The 19,627-nt window shown below is 46.1% G+C and overlaps 1 protein-coding gene across 3 annotated transcripts in view; it reads left to right on the forward strand.

Annotated features, from left to right (window-relative positions):
- The first annotated feature begins 8,073 nt into the window (after nt 1–8,073).
- The window catches only part of SLC2A9 (solute carrier family 2 member 9), a 227,177-nt gene continuing 215,623 nt past the window's right edge, over nt 8,074–19,627 (forward strand). For all 3 annotated transcript variants that reach the window (XM_035714584.2, XM_025437830.3, XM_025437828.3), the window contains exon 1: nt 8,074–8,333. The gene's annotated coding sequence lies outside the window, so the exon portion shown is untranslated. The remainder of the gene's footprint in view (nt 8,334–19,627) is intronic.

The following is a 19,627-nucleotide window of genomic DNA, read 5'->3' on the forward strand; positions in this document are numbered from 1 at the left end:
ATGAAATGGCCGCACACCACAGTCCTTGGGCTGGGAGGAAGGCTGCATTTATCGCCGTCTTAGCTACAAGATGCAAACACATTTCTGGGTTTAGGTGGCACGGACATCCTAGAGAAACACCACCCATTCACTTCTTGACACACAGATGTACCAATTCTTTGGCTTCTGCTGATACAACTTGTGAAATCTTCTCTGACCGGTTCTTACCTGTTCCAGTCTTTTCATCTTGCTTTCAATCAGAGCAAGTTTCTCCCAGACAGCTTTCGCTGCTGCCACTCTGCACAAGCAACGTCAACGCCAGCCCTCCAGCAGGCCACGTGCCCACATCTGGCTCTCTTGGCCTCGACACTATTGACAGTTTGGTTAGGATGCCTCTGCGTTGTGCTGGACTCTCCTGTTCACCTCGGGGTGTGTGATGGTGTCCCTGGCCTCTACATGCTGGATGCCAGTAGCACCCCGTGCTTCAGTTGTGATGACCCCAAATATCTCCAGACATTGCTAGTTCAGACAACAGGGTCCCTTTTTATTTTGAAAGAGCTAGGGATTTCTTGTTAGGAAGAAGATCACTCTGTGATCCTAGCAGCTTAATTCTCTGAAAAAGAGCATGAATAAGATATTTGACTTCTTCATTCATTCATTCAAAATTCACTCAATTACTTATTCACTCATGTATTCAACAAAATATTCATTGATCGTATTATGTACCAGGCAACACATTGAGCTCTAGGGACATACTCAGGTTTGAGGTTAAAACACTGTTTGTCTTGTTTCACTGGGTTTCTAGAGAAGTGAGGGTGAGTGTAAACAGTAGTGTTCTGGTAGAGGACACTCAAGGAGGGACATAGGGCCCAGCCAGGTGGGTGGGGTGGGTGGGGTTTAGAGCCTGCTTTCATGTGAGGAGCCTGGCTCCTTTAATAACCACCTCTCACTCCCCCTGCCCGCTTCCACGTGGAAGCCCTTCTCCCATTTCTGGAGACCTGCAGGTGTCTCTGTTTCTGCCACCCCTGTTGTAGTGCTCAGCTGAAAACAGTAGAGAGCAGGTTGAGATCATGGCTGGGCCAAGGCTAAGCCAGCCTGCTGAGATCACTGGAATCTGGAAGGGTAACTGGCTTCTGGCAGAGAGACCAGGGAAGCAGCACATTGGCCAACACGACAGGCAGGCCCTCCTTCCCACACCTCTGCTACTTTCCCAGCATGAAGTCCTAGAAGTTGGCTGAATCAATGGCAAAATGGCCAGAGTTGGCTAAAAAGGATGGTTTTTCTATAACTGGCCTTTGTTGTCAGACCTGCTGGGCACCTCAAGAGGAATGCCATCTCTCTTACTTCTTGCAAGTCACTTCCGTCATTAAGAGCGTGGGGGAAATGGCTTTGCAATTAGTATCAAGTGAGTTGGAAGGGTCAGTTGCTCCCCATATGGACAACCCAAGGTCCCATACAAATCCCCCCTTGCCAGCAAATAAATGGATGTTATTATACTAGCTCATGGTTGGGATGAGATAGGGCTTGGTTGATGGGGCACAGTGACCTGACTTCCCACTTTCCCAGCCTGATCAAAGCTTCCCTTGTCTCAATTTCTTCTCTTGGGAAAAAAGTAGTAAATTACAAAGATTTGTTCCAAGGAGGTGCTAAGAGGTAGTATAAATTTAGTTTTCTTATTCTCCTCATTTCCCCAAGTCACTTAGCTGGTGTCTCACTGTAAGCAAGCTCGTCCCCACTTGTACCCCAAGTAGCGTACCCCAAGGAAGGGTCAACTCAAGGGAATGTGTTTGCTCACATAATGGGGCTTTTAGCTAAGTAGAGTTTCTCAAAGTGTGATCCAATACCACCTGCATCAAAACTCCTTCTAAAAACATGGATTTCCACTGTGTGGCAGTGTCTACTGGAGTTAGACACATACCTACTCGGTAGCCCAACGATTCCACACCCAAAATGAAGAATGAAAGTCTACATTTCGCAAAAGATATGGATAAGAACATTTGAGCAGTGCTATTCAAAAAAGCCTCAAGCTGAGGTCATCCTGGGTGCCATCCACAAAAGAATGGAGGGGTTGTCCACCACATTCAGCGATAAAAGTGACCAATTACCTTCCAGGTAACAACCTGGAATTCATCTTGTAAACATGTTGTGGAGCAGGAGAAACTAGACACAAAAGAGTGATACAATATGGTTCCCTTTATGTGAAGTTTAAGAACAGACTAAGTTATCCACGTTGACAGAATAATGGCTACTTGGAATGAGGGTAGGGATTATTGATTGGGGAGGGGTCTTTGGGATGCTGGAACTGTTCTTCACCTGGATCTGAATGGTGGTTAGACAGATATATACATATGTGAAAAAGCATGTATACTCAGGTATGTATGCTGGTATATTACCTGTACCTGTATACCATATGTATTCTAGGGTGCGGATATACTGTATGTGCATACGTGTATCATGTGCATTGAGCTCTATGCTTAAGACTTATAAACTTTACTGTTTGTTTCACACACACTTCCCAGCTTCATTCCAGACCTGCCAAAATGAGAATCTCTCAGTATGGAGACTGGGAATCTGCATTTTGTATATTCGGTGGTATTGATCACCATGAAATTTGACGACCAGCATCGTAGGCTGTGGAGCATGTGAGAGAAGTGGTTTCGTCATTTCCACAAATCACACCGGAACCCCTTTTCCCATCTGGGTTAAAATGTTTTGAGATTCTTGTAAGTCAGTCATTTGGGAATAAGATTGGCATGAGATTTCTCACCTGGAGATCTCCTACTAGGATCCCGTGAACAAGATGGTCCCGATCTCCACCCAGGACAGGAGCCACACTCTCATGGAAATTTAGACAGGCAACTCTTTTCCACATTTCCTTAAAAATGGAAAATTGAAACCAACCATGTGTCCTTCTAAGTCTTAATGGATAATAATACATATTTATGTGTTTTAAACTTATAATCAGTCTGTACATGAATCTGGGTTCTTGCCTCTTCCCTCCACATGCTACATAATCCCCATGTTCAGCATTATTAATAAAAGGAGGCAGGTAGGGCTATCTTCTTTATGTGGTTTCATTGGATCCTTAAAACAATTCTGTGAGCAAACCTGAGACTCAGAAGGACGAATCAACTTGGCAAAGGTACACAGCAAACAAGTAGTGTCTCTGGGATTTCACCCTGATGTGTCTAACTCCACTAAAAACTGCTGTTGCATTACTGGGAAGAGTCTACAATTCCAGTGTTGTTTTTATTTGTTTTAACTTAGAGCCATGAGAATTAATCTTTGTCATTAAAGGCTATAAATAGGGCAGCCCAGGTGGCTCAGCGGTTTAGCACCGCCTTTGGCCCAGGACGTGATCCTGGAGACCCGGAATCGAGTCCCATGTCAGGCTCTCTGCACCGAGCCTACTTCTTCCTCTGCCTGTGTCTCTGCGTCTCTCTCTGTGTGTCTCTCATGAATAAATAAAATCTTAAAAAAAAAATAAAGGCTATAAGTAAACAATCCCTTAGATGCCTGCATCTCATCCAGCAAGTGGGTACACATACTGTATTTCATGATTCCCCTAATATTTACTCTGTTTCCATTTTTGCCATTGCAGATGTCTTGATGAATGGGTTTTAACATCAACTACTTCATTTACCACTTTTGGTTGGGAAGGATGATCACAAATGGAATAACTAGAACACATTTTTAAGATGTAGGAACAATCTTACCAAACTGCTCTCCAGAAACATTCTAATAAATTTGCATTCGGCCCAGGACAAAAACAGTGAGGGAACACCTATCTCATTCCACTGCTTGCCAACCATAACTCCCACTTTGCCAATATTGCGCTGCAATTCCACTTGCTATAGTGAGGTTGATATACTTATTATTTTTGATATTTTTACTATTTCTGCTTTTCTTTATATTAATCTTTTAGTCTTTGGATTGTCAGTGTGAGCTTTTGATATATCTCAAAAGGTTAATAGTGTTTCATATTTATTGTAAATGGTTTATGGATTATTCTTTGTCTTCTAACTTTGTTAGGTTGCTTTCTGGAAAAATGAGTTACATCTTTATGCAAATATTTTTTATGCAGTCAAATTTATCAGTAACTTTCATCATGATTTTTTTTATTGCTTTTAAGCTAAAACAATCTTAGGAAATTTATTACCAAATCAGAGGAATATTCACCTATATGTTCTTTTGTGTTATACTCCACTTTTTATCTACATATCAACTGATCAGGAGTGCACATATGTGCACACACAAACACAAGCATACTGCGAGGTTAGGATCTGTCTGGATATTTATTAAATAAGTAAATATAAATATTAAATAAATTGCTAATTTATTGGAAATTCCCTTTTTAAAAACAGTGTTTATGATGTTACCTTTAATTTATATTAAATTATTAGGCATAGTTGGGTCCATTTCTGGTATATTTATTCTCTCATTCCATAATCCATTCTTGTAGCAGAATTGCATTAGCTTTATAGTCTTCTAGTATCTAGTAAAAGGATCTATTTTATTTTTTTCCTTTTTCAAGATATTTTGTCATTACTTTCTTTCTATGTATTCTTCAAGATCAATTTCAAAGTTCCTTTGTCAAGTTAAAAATTACCCCATTGACCATTGTCCTTATTATTATTACAGAGTTAGTTGTGTGTGCTTGCCAAACATATCCCATTTAGTGATACTTACATAGATGATAAATCTATGAAGAAAAGCGTAGGAAAGATCTAAACAAAAATTAGGATAGTGCTTGCTTCTGGGGAGGAGGGAAGTGATGTGTTAGGAAAGGTACGTTGAGTCTTAAAGTATTGGTGGCAGTCCATTGCCTCACTTGCGTGGTGGTACATTAGTTATCTATTGGTAATAATAATATTTCCCCCAATTCAGCAGCTTAGAAATATATACATTTGTTGTCCCATGGTTTCTGTAGGTCTGGAGTCTGGGCACAGCTTAGGCATGTTCTCCGCTGGGCTATAATCAAGGTGTGGTCTCATCTGAGGCTCTACTGGAGAAGGAGTTGGTCCCTGGCTCATGTGATTGTTGGCAACACTTAGTTTCCTACTAGCTACCGTGCTGAGGGCCTTAGGGTCTTGCTGGCTATGGACTAGAGGCTGCCCCTAGTTTCCAGCCATGTGGCCAACTCAGAAGGGCAGCTCACAATACAGCATATTATGGATGTTACCATCTTCTGTAACACACACACACACAATCACATATGCTCCCTCACTTTTGTTATATTCTCTATGTCTAGAGGTAGGTCACAGGTTCTACCAACACTCAAAGGGAGGAATCACACAAGCACATGAAAGCCAGATCATAGGGCCTCCTTGAGAGTCTATCCACCCTAGATGGTTACATGGGTGTTCATTTAATTATTTATTAAACTGTGTGTGTGTGTGTGCACGTGTGTATAATATTTCTAAACCTGTGATATGTTTCACAATTTAAGATATTAAAAACTGTAAAGTAGGGATCCCTGGGTGGCGCAGCGGTTTGGCGCCTGCCTTTGGCCCAGGGCGCGATCCTGGAGACCCGGGATCGAATCCCACGTCGGGCTCCCGGTGCATGGAGCCTGCTTCTCCCTCTGCCTGTGTCTCTGCCTCATTCTCTCTCTCTCTCTGTGACTATCACAAATAAATAAAAATTAAAAAAAAAAAAAACTGTAAAGTATGTTTTTTGATAAATTAGTTTGGAACTTGCTGTGCCCAGGAACAGCCCAGCAAAAAGAATCTCATGGCATAGGTGACTGAATCTGAAATGAAGTGGGGAAGTGACTCAAGTGCTCAGGAGAGCTAACTTTTTCCTTTTGAGATACTTTGAAGTTGCTACGAACTCAGAAGACACTCTGTATTGTACTTGGGACTTTTTGAATTGTTTCAAAATTATTTCGATGCCTAGTTTTTATTTGAAAAAAAAAAAGGAAATTGCTTTAACTTAAACTAACTTGAAAGGAATTGACAATTTTTACAATATTTACCATGTGCACAGACCATGTCTCCAAAGGTTAAATCTTCTCTAATATCCCTTAATAAAGTTTGGTGGTTGTATTCATTAACCTCCCTCACCTCTTTTGCTAAGTTTATTCCAAGTGTTTCATGTTTTTGTTGCTGTTATGAATGGGATCTTTGTTTTTAAGTATGATTTCTGCTTCCTGTTGCTTATCACCAGGAAAATGACTGAATTTTGGATATGTACCAAAATTTTTGTTAAATGACTGTTTTATAACAAAAGTCTCTATTAAATAACTAATGGCTCTGCTCCCATATTAATTTTAATTTCTTTTTTCTTGGGTTCTCTAGGTACATCGTGGCGACATCTGGGAACTCTGGCTTTTTTTTTTTTTTTTTTTTTTTTTGCCTCCTCTTTACCAGTGGCTATAATCCTGATTTATGTCTCCTGGAAGCAAAGTTCTTAAAATATGTTAACCTTCAGAGTCAGATAAATCCAAGACTGTTAACAGCTTTCTTGGGCAAGCCACTTAACCTCTCTGTGCCTCAGTTTCCTCTTTTGTAGCCTGGGACCATCACGGACTTTTCTGAATTGGGTAATTGTGAGGATAAGAAAAATGCCTACTTTTAGTGTAGTATTTGCCTCAAAATACAGCACATGTTAGATAAAATGTAATTGTTACTATATTTTAAGAGGAGCTTACATGAAAATGGCAAGAGACACACGGGTTGTTAATACCGAGCCGAGGGGTGGGAGCAGGCGTAAATTGATGTATGATGTATGTTGCATTTCCTTCCTCCAAGGAGCCATGCTAGGTGCTTTCCAAGCATCTTCTTCATCAAGCAACAGCCTTAGGGAGGTGTAATGGCTATTCTAGCATCACATAACTCACTTGGAGGGAAGTGGGACTCAAGCCTAGTCCGCCTTGCTGCAAAGCCTGTGCTCATCACTGCTGGTCTGTTCTGGGGGGAGCATCAGACATTCATTCTGCCCAGGGGCTCTCAACTTTGGTCAAACATTAGGAGCATCTGAGGATCTCTAGCAATGCATCCATGTCTGAGCCCCACAACAGACTAAATGGATCTGGCTCTTTGAGGGTGACTCCAACATTGCTATCCTTTCAAGGCTCCCTAGGAGATTGTAATGGCCAGGGTTGAGGACCACTAATGGCTCCAGTGTGGCCTCTATAACATTGACATTTCAGACAGTAATCATGGAAGTCTGGAAGTCTGGCCCCACATTTCCAAATGAGTTCAAGTTCATCCTCCCCGTCTTTGCCATAAACGAATCCATCCTTGTTGCCTGTGAGGATTGATTCTATGCACCAACATAGCTGAGCCACAGTGCCCAGATATGTGGTCAAACATTGTCCTAGATGTTTCCATGAAAGTGTTTTCTGCATGAGATTAACATTTAAATCAGTAGACCTCAAGTAAAGCAAATTCCCCTCCATAATGTAGGTGGGCCTCATCTAATTAGTTGGAGGCTTTCAGAGGAAAAAGACTGACCTTCTTTGAGCAAGAAGGAACTCTGCAACAGACAGCCTTTGGGCTTGGCCTGCAACTCTTCTCTGAGTCTGCAGCCTGCTGGTCTGCCCTACAGATTTTGGACTTGTGTCTCCACAAATCATATGAGCTGATTCCGTGATACACATCCTATTGGTTCTGTTTTTCTGGAGAGCTCTGACTAATCACTACCATAAAGGAAATTGACCTCTTATTCCACACAAACATAAATAAAGCACCCTACTTTCATTTTCCTTTGAAAAACTGTAACTAGAGAAGGGGTGACTGAGAGCCATAGATTTTCAGTCTAGTGGAGAATAATACAGATCACTTGGTCCAACTGAAACAGAGGCATGAAGGTAGAAATAACCCTGGGATGATTCTGCCCCTCAGGAGACAGTCGGCAGTGTCTGGAGACATTTTTGTTGTTGTCACGAGGTGGGTGGAGGATGAGGGACAGGGGTGGGGGTGCAAGGGTGCTCAGGCACCAAATGGGCAGAAGGGCCGGCGATGCTACTAAACATCCTGAAATGCACAGAATTATTGTTTAAACATAACTACCCAAGTTGCGAAACCCTAGTTAGGATGGAGAAAGAGTTAGTCATTAAGGAAATTAGCTTCTCACCCTGTGAGAGGAAGGAGGATTGCAGTCAGATCAGGAAGGAGTCCTAACGAGGCAACGGGAGTCTGACGGGCGGACTGGACAAGTAGGCAGGACAAATATTACTGGAAGCGCCAAGCGACTTCAGGCAAAATCTTGAGAAACCGGCCCTACCGTGGAGGTAGGCCTGGGAGTCCAGCCAGCGGGAACCTCACAGGCATGATGCGGCTCAAATCAGGCTCCTAAGTGGCTGTGACGCTCTCCCCAAGGCGCCAGGTCTGAGCACTCGACCAGAGGCGGTGAGTAGCTGTCTTGTGTTTTGTGGCTGCAGCTTGTGTGGTTGTTTTAAATATCAGGGAGCCCTGTGAGCAGAGCTGGGCGGCCGGAGCTCTCTCTCTCCAGGGTGCTGACGATGGAGGCTTCGCATCCTCGCTTCTCGGGAACTGGGCTACTCAGGGTGGCCGCCGCCTGTGAGGTTCTGAACACAAGGCTGCGCCTAGACAGCCAGCGCTCAGTAAGCGTGTATTAAAGCAATCACAAAGAAGTGGAAAAGGTGAATTCGCGGTAAGCAAGTGGCACTTCAGTCCCTTCATCTGTAAGGTGGGGAGGTGGTCGTGTAAAGCCAAGCGGGATGATCGAGTGACGGGAGTGAGAGACTTCACGTCCCAGAGGATGTTTCCAGGATGGCGTGAGAGAGAAAGAAAACCAGAAAAAGCACAGCTGCATTGAGATGAATGGCAACCAGCACACACGCGACCAACGCAACAGAAGCAGGTTGGACACGTGTGTTGGAGGGCACGTGAATATCCAGGGAAGCCCTTGAATTTACCGTGAGCTCCATGTGAGACAAGTGCCCTGCGCCGCCTTTAATGAAACTCGAGATTCCACTGGAGCAGAAGAGGAGCTGGAAGGGAGAGGCGGAGCTGGCCTGGCTCCGTCAGGCCACCACATCCTAGCCACCACATCCGAGGGCACAGCCGGAGGAGTTACAGGGACTGCTTGGCAGAGGGACCCAGGGCCCTATTCACTCATTTATTCATAGGTGCATCTGGCAAACAGGACTGCTGCATTCCCCATTGCTGCTGTAATGAATTACCCCAAGTTCAGCAGCTTGAGCAACATGCATTTGTTATCTTAAGGTTCTGGAGGTCAGGAGTCTGAGATGGGTGTCTTCAGGCTAAAATCAAGGTGTGAGCAGGGCCACGGTCCATTCTGGGGGCTCTCAAGGAGCGTGCATGCCCTTGGCCTCATAGCTTCGTGAGGACGCTCCTATTCCTCGACTCAGGGCTCCTTCCCTATCCTCTGAGCCGGGCGGGGGTGGGCAGGCCCCTTCCCACATCACAGTTCTCGGACTCTCTCTCCTCTGCTTCCCCCTTCCATTTTTAAGGACCTTTGTGATTACATTAGGCTCGCCTGGATAATCCAAGATAATCTTCCTATACTAGGGCCAGTTTATGAGCAACTCTAATTCTATCTGCGACCTTAATTCCCTTGTGTCACGTAACCAAACCTAGCCACAGGTTCAGGGGATTCACGCGTGGAGTCATGGGTGGGGAGAGAGAATCGTCATGCAGTATTTTTTTCCTAAAGATTTTATTTATTTATTCATGAGAGACAGAGAGAGAGAGAGGCAGAGACACAGGCAGAGGGAGAAGCAGGTTCCATGCAGGGGAGCTCGATGTGGGACTCGATCCCAGGATCCCGGGATCACACCCTGAGCCGAAGGCAGACGCTCAACCACTGAGCCACCCAGGCGCCCCTCGTCACACAGTATTGCAGAAGCAGACTCGCACAGATCAAATCTGTGTCCTTTGAGGGTCAGCCATATATCTCTGATGCAAAGGAACTTCTGGAAATTACCCAGAAAGACAGGAATGACGATGGATGAATGGGGAAGGATATTGATGAGCAAATCACGGCCATAGAAACAGGAAGCCAAACTGATGCTTTGAAGAGTTTCCACTGAAGCGAATTCCCAGAGGCTTGAAGATGAAACCAGTGCACCATTAGACTGGTTCCAGTGGGAGACTGGGTGATTCACTGCTGAGTGCAGGCCCCCGTGTGTGAGGCACAGGAAAGGCTACTGTTAGGGACAATGAGGTCTGAGCAGGTGATGCTCAGTGTTGGGGGGGATGCGGGCGTGGGTACCGACCTCGCTGGAGATGAGGATGTGGCTGGAGCAAACTTTCTGAAATTAAATAAAGTCGTTATTATCTAGAGCCCAATAATTGGAGCCAAGCAACCCCCACCCCCACCCCCCGAGCCCACAAGGGGACGTCTATGAGCACATTCACTGTTGTGCTGGCCCAGAGCTGCAGGCTGGCGAGGTCTCCGTCCCGGGGTAATGATTTCCTGAGTCCAGTGAAGAAGCTGGTACCATTTCTCCCATTTTACAGATGAACAAACTGAAGCTCAGGGAAGTTAGAGTCATTTGACCAAGGTCATACTGCTCATAAATGACAAGGTGGAGACTCACATCCCTATTCCCAAGTCAGTGTATTTGTCCACGAGACCATCCTCTCATGACAGAAGAGGTGGGATTGTCGAAAAGCCCTCCTTCCTTTCACTCTCAGCCCTCCTTCCCATCTTGTATTCCTTCCTTTGTTCCAGATAAAAGCAGGAGAAAAGGAAACAATGACAGAAAAGAGATCCAGAAGGAGTGAGGGTGGAGGAGTCAGTCAGTTTGCCCTCCTAGAGCTCTGACTTACCCTCACCACCCCCCATGATATTTTGCATAATAAAAATTCCTAAAAGAAAACTAATAACGAACACGTATTAAAAGCCCAGTTTATGTCTCTGTTGGTTGATCCTCACAGCAACCCCGCGAAAGCTTTACAGGCGATAAGAACAGAGACCAGAGAGGTTAGGTAACTCGCCCGGGGTCACACAGCTGGAGCAGGAAGCCCGGCCGCCGGAGGCTGTGCTCCACTCCTGCAGGAAGCTGGGTTAGTCTGGGAGCTGCGCCATGAGGCAGGCCCACCAGCCTGGTTTGGTGCCCACTCTGCTCCGGGCCAACTTCATTTTGGATGGGTCACTGACCCACCCCCAAGCCTTGGTTTTTGAGGCATCGGGTATGGGTGAAGACGGTGTTCTCTCCTACTGTTGTTAGGAGGTGTAACATCTGCAAGGTAATCAACAAATAATTGTCCGTCATGTGTCATTGTTGTGGAATTAATTGCACACGTGTTCCCTCTAGGGAACAGAGCCAAAGGCCCCCAGAAGGAGCGTGGGAGGCTGTGTTCTATGTGTGGGCCCTTTGGGGTGGCCAGAGGATCCCCAAGGAGTGGATGTTGGAGGGAGGGTGGTGATTGCATTTAGGAAGCAAGTGAAGGAGCGGGGGTTGAGGCGCCAGGCCCTGGCAAAGAGACCAGGTGGGTTCAGCTGACTTATGCAGGCCTGGAAAATCCAGCCAGGGTTGGCTCTGGATGCTTGAATGAGGGAGAGAAAGACATGGGAGAGAGCCAGCCCTCAAGCTTTGGCACCTGACAGATCTGACTTAGAGTCTCTCCTCATCTCAGCCCTCATGTGACCTTGACACCTTCCTTAGACTTTCCTTGCTCAGACAGGGGCTCTTGATGGTACCCTTACAAGGCACCTGGAAACTCTGGGAGATGAGCTCAGGCCTGCAGGGTGCCTGGCATGGGGCAGTGGCTCAGAAAGCCCCACCTGCCCTGCCAGCTGAGGGCCCAGAACACAGGGGTCTGAGCTCAGCTGGTCTTGGACAGAGTCTGTCCTCGTGACCACAGACAGTGGGCCCCATTCACCTGTTTGGGTTTCCTGATTTCTTCTTTACAAAGCCAGGAAGAAAAACTGGTGATGTTCCTTGGCAAATCTCCCCAGGGCTTTTGGCTATGCAGTTAATTCTTATAATAAAGACATACTCTCTTTTTTTTTTTTTTTAACTTGACTCTTAGAAGATCAAGATGGGTTTTTCAATGAAATGTTAAAAGTCAGAATTGGGAGAAAATAGCACCAGACAAAAGAGGGGAAGACTCTAAGATTTTATCTGTTTCCCTGTGTTCCCATCTTGCTCCAGCACCAAAACCCAGCAGAGGAATAGAGCGTGTTTTTCAGTGGACGCATGCGTACAACAGACAGCAAGGACCAACATCGTGACTGACCTTATAAATGGAGCACTGGTTCTCTGGAGCCCTTGCAGCCTTTCCCCAAGAAGTAGCCATGCTTCCATTTTCATACATGAGCATTTAAATAGTGGAAACAGGGAAAAGAAAAGGAGTCATCATAAAGCATCATGGGAGGAAAGCATTGGGATGGAAGAGCTTGTCAGATGTTCACTAGATGGGCCGATGGGGTGCGTTCCTATGTCCTCTTTGGCCTCCAAGTGGACAATCTGCACTGAAGGAGCCTGGATATAGTTTCCTGGCTGAGGACCTCGGCTCTGCTCTCAGTACTGCTCCGATCTCCAGGATGACAGTCACTGCCAATGATTAACAGGCAGCGCACTGGAGCAGACCCTGGCAGGAAGGTCATCTCAGTGCAGGCTCCGCACCTGGCGGATTGCCTCTCCTTCCTCTGCACCCTGGCGCTGCACTTCTTATGACTACATTTGACTTCATATCCTGGTGTTTGGAAACATGGGTATAAGTGCTTGGTGCTCGTGGTGTGGGCTGGTCCTGTCCGTATCTGAGTGCTGCTCAAGAACACGCTCCAGTAACAGTTGAACTAGCCTTTAATTGCACCTTTAGAACTAAATCACTGAACTTTTCTTGGGCACTGTCTATAAGTCAGACACCATGCTGACTGTATGGGGTGTAGTAGTGACAGAGACAGACACACAGTCCTTGTTTGCCCCCAAACAAGGACACAGCAAACACGAGGAAGCAGACAGAATGATCAGAAAGGGTGACAAGCTCCAGGAAGGATGCAAACCAGGGACTGGATAGATAAGAAAGGCAGGGCTTGGCGCCAGTGTAGAGAGGTCCCCCAGTGCAATGGGAAGCTGGCGATTACCATACCGGAGAGGTACTGAGAGTGGTGGCAGCCAGGTGACAGAAGAGATGATGTTGAGAGACAGTTTGGGTCTGGAACCAGTGAGTATTACTGGTGTACAATGAGGTTGAAAAGGAAGTGGAAGGAACCAGGATGCTGCCAAGGTTTCTAGCTACCCAAGGAAGGTGGGAGAGCTGCTTACTGAGATGTTGGGGCAACGGGGGACTCAGGATGGGGGATAAGTTTGGGAAATTCAAGAGTGTATTATCCATCCAGGTTGTAATGTCTAGTGCATAGTTGGATGTGCCAGTCTGGAGCTTAGGGGAGTGTTCTGGATCAGACAGACAAATGTCAGAGCTGTCAGCCTACAGATGCCCTGGCCTTCAACATGCAAGTGATCTGGCTGGGAGCAGTGTTAGTAATGAACTGTAGCCCGCATCACAAAACCAGGATTTACATTGGACAAAAAAACAGGCAAACAGAGGGAAACCCACCAATTCTGTAGCAGGGAGAGGGGTAGTGTGAGGAAAGGACTTTTGAACTGAATCTTGAAGGATGAGTACATGGAACAGACATCTAAGCTGAGGGGCAGCCTGGGAAATGACTCATAATCTCCAGAGAAAGAGGAAATGGTGCATGCAGCGTGGGTGGAGAGCCAGGAAACAGGGTGCTAGAGAGTTATGTGTAAGGGCCAGCTTCCGGAGAGCCTTGTGTACCACACTGCGTGCCCCACCTCAGGCAAAGTGGATGACCAGGTGCACCACCCGAAGCTCTGGCCATGGGAGCCGTCCTCCAGCCATCGTCTTTCAGGCCACCTCCGAGTTCCTGTAGGTCAGCAGTAGACCATTTGGCTTGCACCCATGCCAAGCTGATGCACCCATGATCCAAGCTCAGATGACTGTCTTGCTCTGTCCACTGGTGTTATGGAATGAATTTTTGTGTCCTGCCTCTCACCCCAATTCCTCTGTTGAAGCCTTGACCTCCACCATGACTGCATTGGAGATGGGGTCTTTATGGGAGTGATTAAGGTTAAAGAGGTCATAAGGGTGGGCTCTGATCTGATAGGATTAGTGTCCTTGAAGAAGAGACACCAGGAAGTTGCCCTTTCTCCCTCTCCACCATGTGAGGACACACCAAGAAGGCAGCCATCTTCAAGCTAGGACAGCTTTCACCAGAACCCAACCCTGCTGGAAACTTGATCTTGGACTTTCCAGCCTCCAGAGCTGTGAGAAAACAAATTCCTGTGGTTTGTGTCACATATTTATTGTATCATTGTTATGGCAGCCTGAACAAACTAAACTGGTCAAAGGGAATTTCTCATAAGGCCAAAGGTATGCACTATGGGAGAAGCACCAGCTAGCTAAAGGAGAAGCAAAGCCAAGGGAGAAGCATCAGCTGAGGGAGAAGCATCAGTGCAACAGAGGCAGAGGACCTAGGGTCTGGGGCACCTCTCCTTGCAGTTTCCTTGTGCTCTCTGCACCTTCAACCCCATGTGTACCACCTCCAGCAGGGCCTACCCAATCCCAGAGAATGTCAAGGTCATGAGTGGCCACATGCTCAGATGATGTGTCATGCTCAGATACAGTTTCTACCAAGGCCCAGCAGCCATACCAGAAGCTGTTTTCAGACAGTGCACAGTTCTCTGCTGCAGATGCTATGGCCTTGCTCTAGACCCTTGGTAGTCTGTCTGCACTGTGACTCTCTGCAGAGATTCCATGTGGCATCCTTCTCCACAGAAGCTTATGGTTCTGTGGGACCTGCTGGGCTGGACAACACAGGGGCAAGGCTGCTTATGCCTCTCCCTGGGCCCACTACACAGGCTTTCCTTACCTTGGGTCTCACTCAAACCTTCCACATCTGATAAATGGGTGGAGGTTGTATCCTTCAATGTGGAATGTGTGTCTCTCAGACCTGGGGAGGGCTGTCAAAGGTTGTACTTCTTTCCGAGGGGTAGGAGATACAGGTACAACACTTTGTCCTTTAGAGGGATTTTCCAGCATGCCCCAGACCAGTGAACCCTAGGAGCTTCAATGATATGACCTTTGGCTCTTTGATCCCTAGACCCTTGGATCATACCTGGTTTACTTCCCCGCTTTGGGAATGAATATGCTTTACCAAGTCACACAGAATTAGTACCTCAAGCTTTTCAAGTGCACTTAACACAATGCTGTCAACATGGTAAACCACTGTGGTGTCCTGTGGAATGTCCAGATGGTCTAAGCCCTTTCAGAGTACATCACAATAACAGAAGAATGAGTTGATCCTTAAAGGAAGACTATACGTGGGTACCATTTTGTTCCATGTAGACATAAACTGCTTCTGATCCTTCTTTCTGATCAGCATAGAAAAAAATGCTAGTTGTCAATTAATAGCTGCATTCCACACACCTAAGGCTGTATTAATCCACATGAGAATACTTGCCATATCAGGAAGTAACTGCAGTTGATGTTCTACTACTTGCTTAAGTTTCCAAAGTTCCAGGGTCTTCTTCTATTATCCGTATGGTTCCTGTAAGGTCACCCCGGTGAACCCAATGGGGATATGATAGGGACCGCCACTCTTGCATGCTTCAACACTCTGAGGGTGGCATTGACCTTTGCAACATAATAACATAACAAATACTACGAACATGTAATATTGTTTCTCATTTATTATCTTGGCAGGGAGTGGAAGTTCTTGGACTTTCTTATGCAATAACTCTCACTCTGGGGGATCCCTGGGTGGCTCAGGGGTTTAGCGCCTGCCTTTGGCCCGGGGTGTGATCCTGGAGTCCTGGGATCGAGTCCCACATCGGGCTCCCTGCATGGAGCCTGCTTCTCCTTCTGCCTGTGTCTCTGCCTCTCTCTCTCTCATTGATAAATAAATAAAATCTTAAAAAAAAATAACTCTCACTCTGCAGATCAAAGAACCCATATAAGAGTTCTTCTAATGGCTCCATGCATCTTTCCTAAACACATTCAGGACCCAGGGAAATGACCACAGGGTGGGATTGTCGACTCAATGTGCCCACTGTGTGACATACCTGGGCCAGGGCTATACTGACTACTTGGCTTCTGTATAGCTTATTCTAATGGGGACTGTGACGATGCTGGACATCAGCACCAACCCAGATCCTGTATCCAGTGTCCAGTTGCTAATTTGCCCCAGTGTATAGTTACCTGAGTAAATGGTCATAACCCCTTTGGGGATTAAATGAGGGAATCCCTACCATATCCCCTGGCTTTCCCACCTGAAGGCAGGAGGAGGTGCCCTTGTATCAGATAGTCAGTGTCCAAGTCTGGGGACCGCCCCAGCCATCTGCTGGAAGTGAGGGGTAGCTGAGGGGGTTACAGGATTAAGGCAAGTAAAGGAGGCTTGACAAACACTTTATGGAGAGTGAGATGCCAGGAACGTTGACCCATTTGAGCATGGCACCATGTGTTAGGGATGAAATCCACAAGCCAGGCTAGCTAGCCCATCCACAGGGCAGAAGAGACAGTGGAGAGTCGGCCACCTAGGCTTGGGGTTCCACCAGAAAACCACGAAGAAGGATGGGGAAAAGAAGGGTTTAGGACACCATTATGGGACCTTGAGTTAAAACCTGGAGTTTGACTCAGATGAGAATATTATAGAATAGGGATGGCTGCCAGACCTCGAAGAAGCTGGAGACCATGGATCACAACAGTCAGAAATGGAGCAAGATGAACACATGTTGGATTCGCGTCCTGTGGCTGCCATAACAGATACTGGTTTTCTCGTGGTTCTGGGTCTGATGCTCCACCTGTAAGGCTCACCCGCCTTGCCCCCGTCTACTCTTGGCCCTACCAGATTCTGCCTTTACCTAAAATGTTATTATTTTGTTCATCATAGACATAGTGACATTTATTTTGACTTTTTAAAATGTTGCATTAGATATTTATCTTGGTGATTGAGGTTTTTGGTACCTCCTGAGATTTTGCTGCCAAGGCCAATGCCTCACCTACCTCACCTCGGCCCCAGCTCTGGGAGAAGGAACAGCTACAGCAGTAGAGGAAACACAAGAGTATATTGTCTTGGAAGCCGAGGAAAGAAGGTTTACCAAGAAGCTGATACAATAGGATGAGTGTCAACATCAAGCCAGACAGAGAAGGTCATAAATTGCACAATCTCATTTATCTGAGCTGGTTGTACTATTGAAAAAGGGAAAATACCCTACATGACCAACTGGTTAAATGGTATACGGCCATCTAAAAGAATATAAAACAGCCATTAAAAATGACGTTAATCATGAAGAAAAATATTCTGGAACGTAAACTGGAGAAAGCCAGATGACAAAGTATAAACAATGTATAGAAACAACCATATGGACCAATATGTGTGCAGATTAAAAGCAAAATAGTCACATACACGAAGCAAAGAGTGCATTCGGTATATGATTCCACTTATATGAAACTACAGGGTGCAAACTAATCCACAGTGATGGAAAGTAGAGTAGTGTCTACGGGATAGAGAAATACAAGTTGATACGTATGTTCACTATTCTAATGCGTGACGGGTTCACAGATGTATATTTGTGTCAAAACTAATATAACAGGTACACTTAAAAATATAGTAACACAGAAGCAACGATACTCTTGTTTATTGATGTATTTTTACACTGGGTCAGCACTGTGAGAAGACATTTCATATGTCATGTCTTTTAATCCTGACACAAAATTTGTGGGTTAAGTATCATATTTTCCATTTTACAGATAAAGACATTGAGACTTGTACAGAGTCATGCAGTGTGTGAGAGCAGGAACGCAAACTTTGCTGGCTCTCATCTCTGGGCTCCTAATTGTTATGCTATGTATTTGGACAATAATAGTAACCCCACCCCCCAACAGCTGGCTGGGAGGGACCCATAGATCCTTGGGAAGGGGTGTTGTGGCCGCCTCAGACAGTCTATTGGGACAATATTATTGATAAATAAATGTTAGCTGTTGCTATTAGGCTTGGAACTCATGATCCATCCTTTCCATTGATAACCAACAAAGACTTGGTGCCTTAGAGATGGTGAATGGATATGACCATTCGGAGCTTCTCAATGAACGTATTTTAGGAATGCTCGCCTTCCAGAAGTACCTGGCCCCTGCCGAGCCAGGCTGCGGGAATCTCTGGTCCAGAAACTTGCCCTAAAAGAAATCCATACCATTTTCATATTTTCCCCTTTTCTGCTCTGATCACTGCCACCCTTGTGATTAAAAATGTCAATCAGGGGATCCCTGGGTGGCGCAGTGGTTTAGCGCCTGCCTTTGGCCCAGGGCGCGATCCTGGAGACCCGGGATCCAATCCCACGTCGGGCTCCTGGTGCACGGAGCCTGCTTCTCCCTCTCCCTGTGTCTCTGCCTCTCTCTCTCTCTCTGTGACTATCATAAATAATAAAAAAAAAATGTCAATCAGTAAAGGATGAGACTGCCATTTTAAATTCGTCTCTCAGTCACTGGGCTAGTAGGGACTCGGTGCTGGCAGCCCCAGGTGCAGAGTCCTAGGACCCGATGAAGGAGTCGTTAGTTCCACCTGGCTGGGTTGGACGCATCTAGGAAGGAGCGTCAGCTCCTGATTTGGATCAGGTGGCGGTGGCCAGGCAGAGAAGCAGAGGAGGTGGGCCGATGCACACAGGCCACGTTGTGTCACACACTCGCATGGCAGAGTCGAGTGAAGGCAAGCAGGTGGCACCTCATTCTGCAAATCCACTGCCTGGGTCTCCCTGAATGCTCATGCCTGGACTCAGTGGGGAAAGTGGGAGGATTCAAGAATGATGTCTGCTATGGCAGGCGCAGGGGACAGGTTCAAAAACTCTGCCTTTGCTACTTCTTGGTTAATGTAGGCTGGGAAGGGAAAGTGAGACCAAGTGGTTGAAGGTTTGCATAGTCTGCTGAATATAGGCTTTTTCTACACCAAAGATTTCAAGCTTAGTTTCTCCATTTTATTTTATTGATTGATTGATTTTTAAAGATTTTATTTATTTATTTGAAAGAGAGAGAGTGAGAGAAAGCGCAAGTGGGGTAAGGGGCAGAGGAGGGAGAAGCAGGCTCCCCACTGAGCAGGGATCCCAATGTGGGGCTTGTTTCCAGGACCCCGGGATCATGACCTGAACCAAAGGCAGACGCTCAACTGACTGAACCACCCAGGTGCCACAGTTTCTCCATTTTTAAAACAGAAAATACCATATCCAGAAGATTTCAGAAAAATCAGAAGATTTTTCTTTAGATTTATTTATTTATTCATGAGACACAGAGAGAGAGGCAGAGACACAGGCAGAGGGAGAAGCAGGCTCCATGCAGGAAGCCTGATGTGGGACTCGATCCGGGGACTCCCTGAGCCAAAGGCAGACGCTCAACCTCTGAGCTACCCAGGCATCCCAAGACTGAGGATTTCTTGAAAAAAGCAAGACTTAGGTTGAGTTTAGAGAGAGGATTATGACCCAGAGAAGCAGGAGGGAGGGAGGAGTAGGTTCTGGATATACTCATTCTCTGCTGGGAAGCCTTCTGAGCAGTAAGGAGGCAGGCCAGGGCCAGACAGACACCGGGCTCTGGCAAAGCCGGGTTGTGGTGTCACACCAGGGCTGGTGTACAACCACACATCTATCTGACTTACTCATCTCATCTGTTGCCAGACAAACAACCTTAGTAATATCTTATCT

This window comes from Canis lupus, chromosome 3 (genome assembly GCF_003254725.2).
Source record: "Canis lupus dingo isolate Sandy chromosome 3, ASM325472v2, whole genome shotgun sequence".
Taxonomy (NCBI): domain Eukaryota; kingdom Metazoa; phylum Chordata; class Mammalia; order Carnivora; family Canidae; genus Canis; species Canis lupus.